Source organism: Atta cephalotes (genome assembly GCF_000143395.1).
Source record: "Atta cephalotes unplaced genomic scaffold scaffold00008, whole genome shotgun sequence".
In the NCBI taxonomy this organism is placed as follows: domain Eukaryota; kingdom Metazoa; phylum Arthropoda; class Insecta; order Hymenoptera; family Formicidae; genus Atta; species Atta cephalotes.
In genome coordinates, this window is record NW_012130072.1 from 4,645,050 (window position 1) to 4,652,698 (window position 7,649).

Genomic DNA, 7,649 nt, shown 5'->3' on the forward strand with positions numbered 1-7,649 from the left:
TCCCTCCTCTCTCCTCCTCTCTCTCTCTCTCTCTCTCTCTCTTTTTCCGTACGCCACCTCACGTGGTTGAGAAGTGTCGAGAAGTTCTCGGCGGAATCAAATTTCCGTGAGATGTAGCCGAACAAAGACGAAAAAGTTTCGAAAGGTTTGTCTTAAGACGAATCCTTTTGTGTTTCCTCTCCAACGTTTACCGGTAGGTTTGTTCCTCGCCGTCGAGCGTTGATGGAATCGAGTTCGCTATTTTACGCGCCGATAGAATGAAGCCTCAAGTACGTGATGACTGTAAATATGTACAGTCAATTCTGCATTGAACCGTTATCCTGGGACTTTGCAAATTTAATACGCTCTGAATTCATTTTGGATGCAACCGAATTTCCTCGATACGATTTCGATGTACGAACGAATTTACGAGAAATTAGCGAATAGCATCGTTTGTTGTTCGGGTTTCTCCTCCTGCTCGAATCGAATGATATCGGCAAATTCCTGAACGATATTTCCGCCCTATTCGCTTCCGTTTCCGAATGCGAGACACTCAAATATTTCACGAGGCCTTCGTGACCTCACGTAGCTGAGAAATTATTTCCCGCCCTCCGATCGTACGAAAGTTAGTTCTACACCGGGAGTGTTTTTCTGCATCATTGAAAATTTCAGGCAATCGTTCAAGCCACCGTTACAGAGGACGGCTATGTTGGATTGTAACTTCGGTCGAGCTGCAGTTGCAGCTATCAACATGAATACTGCATCATTCTTGCGATATAGTTGATGTAGTAAACCTAATTTCATCCGTTTATTATTTTACAATCATATTTATGTATGAAAGAAATTGAAATCTCAAGAATTTGTGCCATTTTATTATCAAGAGGTTATTTAACAAAGAAAAATAATGTAAGTAAAGTAATATAAAAACTGTCAATTAAATCCTGGCTAAAGAAAAAAGATATTAACTTGATGAAGCAAAAAAAGAGAGGAAAAAAAATATCTCAACGCAAAATAATAAAAAACAGATAATAAACTGCTTTTATTTACGAGAAAATTATCTAATTTTTGTTAATTATCGATTGCCCAGTTTGCGATTTATTTCATCGGAAATGTAGCGGCAGCTAGATGAATTCTTCATCATTTCAATTCTAAGAGTTTTGCTCGCGCAGTAAACTCGATTCATTCAGAGCGTGAATGGTGCCTCGGTGCTCTTCAGACTGTAATCGCGCGAAAGAGACGGAAACAAAAGACCATGGAAGACGCGTGAAAAAGACGGAAAGTATATATATATATATATATATATATATATATATATATGTATATAGCGGAGGGTGAGAAAACACGAGTGCGGCTCGAGCTCGAAGGCGGAGGCAGGCGTTACGTCCGGAGGATTTTGGAGGCCGTGGGAGAGGTGAAGATCACGAAACTTCCGTATTCTGGAAGCTATAGTTCGTCTCGCGGGAGGTAGCGAGAGGATGGTCTCCGAGGAACCTTCCCGGCCATTTTTAACCCTTAACTGCTCGCGCGCCACTTGGCAGACTTCCTATTTGTTTCATGTATATTTTACTGTTTTAGTTCTCACTTTTTCCCATATTACATTTCCTTACTTCAGTTAACTCACAATATTTAATTTGTGCTATCAACGTATATAATTATTTGCAAAAATGAAGTGAAACAGAAGTAAAAGTCTGTTGTAAAGGCACGATGATTGCAGTCGATATTAAATTAAATTTTTCTGAGAATTATGCGTCAGAGTCGAGAAATTATCAAATAAATATTTATGTACATGCTGTTTTTATCTTGTATGTTTGATTTTTAAGCTAACCAAATTTAAGAAGCTTTTTTTGCTCTTTTTCTTGACCTTTAAGACTCTGAACTTCGGAGTAAGATCGCGTTATTTACGATGCGATAAATTACACGATAGAAAGCATTCGTAATCCGCACGAAGCAGCATTACACGCTGTGCAGCGTTTTGCACGATGGTTTTTCGGTGCTCGCCGCCGGGAAAAGCTGAGGACAGAACCGGAGAGTGCTACTTTGGGACCTTCATCTCGAATACGTAGAAGAATTGCGTTGTCTCTCATCCGAAGTCGCTCACGCTTTTCGCCGCGTAAAACACGGGGCCATCCAATATATTCTCGTATACTGTGTTTAGCATAAAAGACACGAGAGACTATCGTATGTTGCGCAGTACCGGTATTCGCGAAAAATTCGTTGAAAATTTCATCGGCGTCGCTACGGCGCCATTCGTTGCAACGGGCGCCGTCGCCGTTGCTGCTGCAGTGCCGGGGTGAGTCACAGCTGCAGTCCTCGACTGCACTGCACTACTCTGAGTTCGGGGGTGACTCGGCTGTATAGCGCGCACGAACGAAACGTTTTGTCCGTGGGGGATTTAGGAGGTTTATGTCGCTGAGAGAAGATCGCGCGGAACTCTCCCGTATTCTGCCTTCCAGAATCTTGCTCGCTTATCCGCTTCAGTCTACCCGGCGAATTCGTAGGGAAGTGGGAGGGAGAATCGCAGTTATCTATTTTTAATGGCGCGTAATAACATCGAGAGAAAACATAGCTGCATTATCTAAATTATAGCGAACTTTCGGCCTGCCAATAATTTCTTCTCGCGGAGCCTGACAAACGTAAGGTCCCTTAGCTTTTAAATGACCGGGCTCTGTCCCTTTTCAGTATACATTTATGCGCGAGTTAACTTGGAATTTTAAAACGGTTGATTAAAATGCACGATAGTAATAAATGCATTTAAATGAAGGAATTATGCGAGATATCTGGAGCGTGATCGTAAAATGATATGACATGTATTATCTAACACGGATATAATTCATATAAATATTATTGTTATGTAACACTTATATTTTATTACTATTCTCCATTTTCTTATTTATAGTATGTATTTTATGTTCCTAGAAACATCGAGAGCTGTTAAACTATAATGAAAAAATTATTTACTTATTTATACAACTTTATTTATTTATTTATATACAAATTTATTTTTCAAAAAATTGGAAATCGGTTAGAGGATTTCTTTTTACGGCGAAAAAAGTCATACAGTTATTTCGGTCACGTATAGACTTAAAATTTATTTTCCAAATTATATTTCGTTTTGTCGTGAGCAGAGAGTGCTCGCGATCGTAAAACTCCGAAAGCGTTATCGCGGTGACGAAAGCCCTCTTCCTTTCTCTCACACCGAGGTCCTTATGCGTCCCTGTAATTCTGTGTAAGAAGAAAAATAGCTATATGTTTTACTGCTTCGCGAGACGCACGTGAATATACCGGGTGTACAGTTTGTAAAACTTTAGCTTTAGCGTCTTTGTACTGTGGTTGCGTTGTTATCGGACAGGGACATAGATTACAGTTCCGACTGTACCTTTCTCCTCTATGATATAACGTGCGAACGAAACGCTTCGTCCGCGGGGGATTTAGAAGGTTTATGTCGCCCGGAGAAAGATCTATTGGGAAGTTATGTCGCCCAGAGAAGATCTATTAGAAGGTTATGTCGCCTAGAGAGGATCCTCCGCGTTCTTCCTTCTGGAAACTTGCTCTTATCTGCCGGCACGAGGAGGCGAAGAAGAAGCACAGCGAGGTGAATAGCGAGGACATGTTTTTATTGTAATGATGTCGATGTAACAGTGTGTATAGTACATTCGTTTTATGGCTCAGAGAGGATAGGAATTGACGATAAGAGGAAATCTTAATAGATTTGGAGATATCTCGAAAACTTTCAACCAACAATTTCGCTGAGTTTGTTATACAAAAAAAAGAGATAACAAATGTGATGATTTCGTAGATAAATGGATCGAGTTACAATTGCGAATAATTTCTCAGTTAATGTAATAATACATGATACAAATTAAAATAATCAATATTGCTAGTAAAAGTCTATTAAAACATAGGTTAGATCTTATATAAATTGCTTCTGTTATTAATAATTGGAATAGCAGACTAGCATTAATCAAAGCAATTTGTCATATATCTGCAAATCATTTGTTAAAGGTACTGATAGTTTGTTAAATTAACAAAATCTTTTTTCTCATTGTATATATTTGAACAATAATGAAAATTGAAACTCGTTTGTGCAATAGTTTGGGACTTTTCATTATTCATTTAGAATTTAGATATTTTATGAAATATTGAAATCAACCTTTGTAACAGTCCCAACTTTTGCTAATTAATTTAATAATTAGTTTTTCGTTCAAATTCTTTCCACGATGATATTAATATTATGTTGTAATACATTTGTAACTAAAGTCAAGAAATTTTGGCGTCCTTTCTACTTCACATTTTGCATGCTGATGCAATGTGTGGCAGACTAATTATAATAACGTTTAATAACGAAACTATGCGGTATGTTGTCTTTAATCTTAAACGATTTTATATCTTTGTCGAGCGTACATGTGCTTCGTGCCAGTTTCAAGTCGAGAGCTGCGCAGCGTTTTCTACCGGGTGTACTCAGTGTATGCCGATTCGATTACTCGCGACAAATCAAATGAAGTGACGCGACCGGTATTCGTCAAATGTGTGAAAGGTGAGATTGAGAGGGATTTGTATACATTAATCAATTGGTTTGCCCAGCGGTAATTACAGTAATTGGAGCGGCAATGACTGTTGAACGGACGATAATGCAATCCGCTCGACAATAACGTACCCGTCGGTTGGCCGGTCACAACTATTTGTTGGAGAGTTTCCCTTTCCGTCTCGCCTATTGTCCCTGTAGCCGGAGTCAGAGTTACGTCTCCAATTATTATCTCCCTCGTCGTGGTGCGTAATCCGTTAAATTGCGGCTGGCCGTTCGCGCGCCGCGCGTCAGTGCAACGGTGCAAATTGCTCGCGTATTTGTTCGTCTAGCCAGTTGAGAACGAACGGCTCTGCAGTCTGTGCATTTGAAGGACACGGCGCAGAAACAGTCGTTTAACACTTTTATTCTATTTATTTATTATATTTGTGAAAATTGTCACAAACCGCACGAAATTAGAAATCGCGAAAATAACAGTTTTTCTAAAGATTTTCTAAAATTGTATTTATTTAAAGAAATTATGAAAAAATATTTTTCTACGGACTTTTTACGAACGATACTGTTAAGTATTTATATACGTTATTTAATACATTAAATAAAGCGAAGAACGGAGATTGTATATAAAATAATATATATATATATTAATTGTTCATATTAATTTTTATTCATTTGAAATTATTTTAAGCACACTTAATGATATTTCCGATCCTTCGTGGAATAATTTGAAGTAATCGAGAAATCGGTTCAAATACCATTAGATGAAGCAAAATGAAAAAATAGATATGATTTTCTCAAGAGCGTCGACGATTATCTTGTCTTGTGTGATCGTAAATTTAGTAATAGCCACGATGGCCCGCGTTATGGTTGGCATAGTTTGAAATAGTGAAAGTTTCCAAGCGTCGGAGTGGTATACAATCACCAGCAGCCAGGTCTTTCTACTAGGTAATGGATTATGCAAGCGTGTCGATAAATTTTTATTTCCTACGAATGTAGGGAAAGAAGCGCGCGGGTGGGATGAAAAATCGCTCGGGCTCGAAAGTGTAATCCGTGTAACTCGTCGTTGCACATCGAGCGATATAAGTGTAAATCGAGCGAGCAGAATGCACTGTAATGGCCACGGAGCCACCGCATTTTCCGGAAACTTTTAATCAACAGCGTTGTAACGAGGAACTTCGTAGACTGTTTATGAAATCGGTGAACTGAGATACTCCGAGGCATCAGATGTACAACGGACCGGCAAGCTCGAGATTAGACTTTGATTTTGGACATCGTTGCTGAGTATAATTTTCGCAACTTCGCAAATTCGAAAGAGCAATTGTTGAACTTAACTGACAGTGCTTTCGCACTTTAGATATTTAAAGCTGATACAATTAAATCTTATATTATCTTATATTACGAATTATAACGCCGTGGTTTCTTTTTCTTGCAAAAAGTACATCGTTATAGATACAGGTATTGCGTATGTATTTTCAAGCATGCAATCGATTTCGAGATACTATTTCGAGAAAAAGAGCAATCACGTCTCTTATTGGTTTATATCCTCTTTTGTAATAAGTCTCACAATGATATTATACTGGTTTCAAAGGAGATGCGAGATCGCCGAAAGTGTGGCGTGCTTCCACGAACACCCTATATTACCGCAGACGTCGTGGACCTGTGAGTAAACCGGTCCCGGGCTTTCTCGGAGTCGTCGACTCGTGACCTTCGAAGCATTAAGCAGCGGCGAATGCTGGCCATGCAGTTACCATGCAATATCGTGCTGCCCCCTTGTACACTGCTCACGAATTCGTCGTCTCTTGGCCGGTCTATTTCCAACAACGACATTGGAATCGATTTTCTTGCTGTCGTCGTTGTAACTGTATACAGGATAGAAACGAATAACATCGATCGACCTTTTGTCGATGATAAAGGGGATGATAAAGGGATGAAATGACGATTCTGAGATAAAAAAAATCTAATGTATGGAAATGCTTCCTTTGTGCTGAGAATCACAGCTATCGTTGAAATACGACAGAAAGAGAGAATGCAATAAATATAATACCACTTTTTATTAACGTAACGTTTATCGCAGGATTTTCGATGTATAGAAACCACTGGACTGGAAGACGCTTTACTTTTGAAAGTAATCGCTTGAAGCGATCACTAGTTTTAATGTACAAATTATAGTTTAATATGATGCTTTATTCGATTCTATTCTATGTAATTGAATGACATCATGCTCGAATCATCATGTTAACGTTATACAAAGTGCGATCCCGTGATTAACGTGACTCATCGTGGCGGTACGTAACAGAGTTAAAAAACCGAGGTCTCTTCCATCGTAGGAGATTTAATGAGACAAACAGACTGATTAACACGTTTGACTGCAGGCGTGGCAATCTACCTTGTGTACGTCAGCAAAGCTTTGCTGACATCGTACACTCAAAATGCATAAAAAAAAAACTTGTCGGCAACATCCAATAGGTTTAATAATTTTGAAATATATTGCCAAGTAAATGAATGAATATTGACGAATCTTGTACTTTGACGTTTGTTTTACATTTAGAAATGTAGATATTTATCGCATCTCTCAAAAGGAACATTTGCTCGTTTAATAAGAAAGATCTCTCGGCACAAAGAACAGATTAACGAACAATCTTTCCGTCATGATCGTCGTTTGATCGTAGTCCGCGCCACGGCGTATTAAAATGGAGAAAAAAAACTCACTCCGTGAGAGTTTTGCGGGGCAGTCTCTGGGATTAATGGGGGCAGCCATTGCTCTTCGAGACAGTGGAAAAGTACGCCGCTCTCGTCGAGAGAAGGGACTTTTTTCGCGATGGACTTCGGCGTTCGGGGCCGGACCAGGCCGGGCTGGACCTCGGGCAGAAACGAGACGGATATTTTTCGCGATGGCCATCGCCGGTCTCGCGCGGCTCGGCCCGGTGGGAGGACCGGTTTCACAGTGGCTTAAATCCTGTTATATACCCGCACTGTCGTAAGCCGTGCAACAACGCTTTCACGGACGAACAGCGACGATGGTGATGGCGCAGCGGCTGTGTATGGCTAGTGTGCTGTTGTTTTCCCCTCGGTCTTTCTATTCTATTATTTATGATTTTTATTTTCTTTCTGTCTCTCTCTCTCTCTCTCTCTCTCTCTCTCTCTCTCTCTC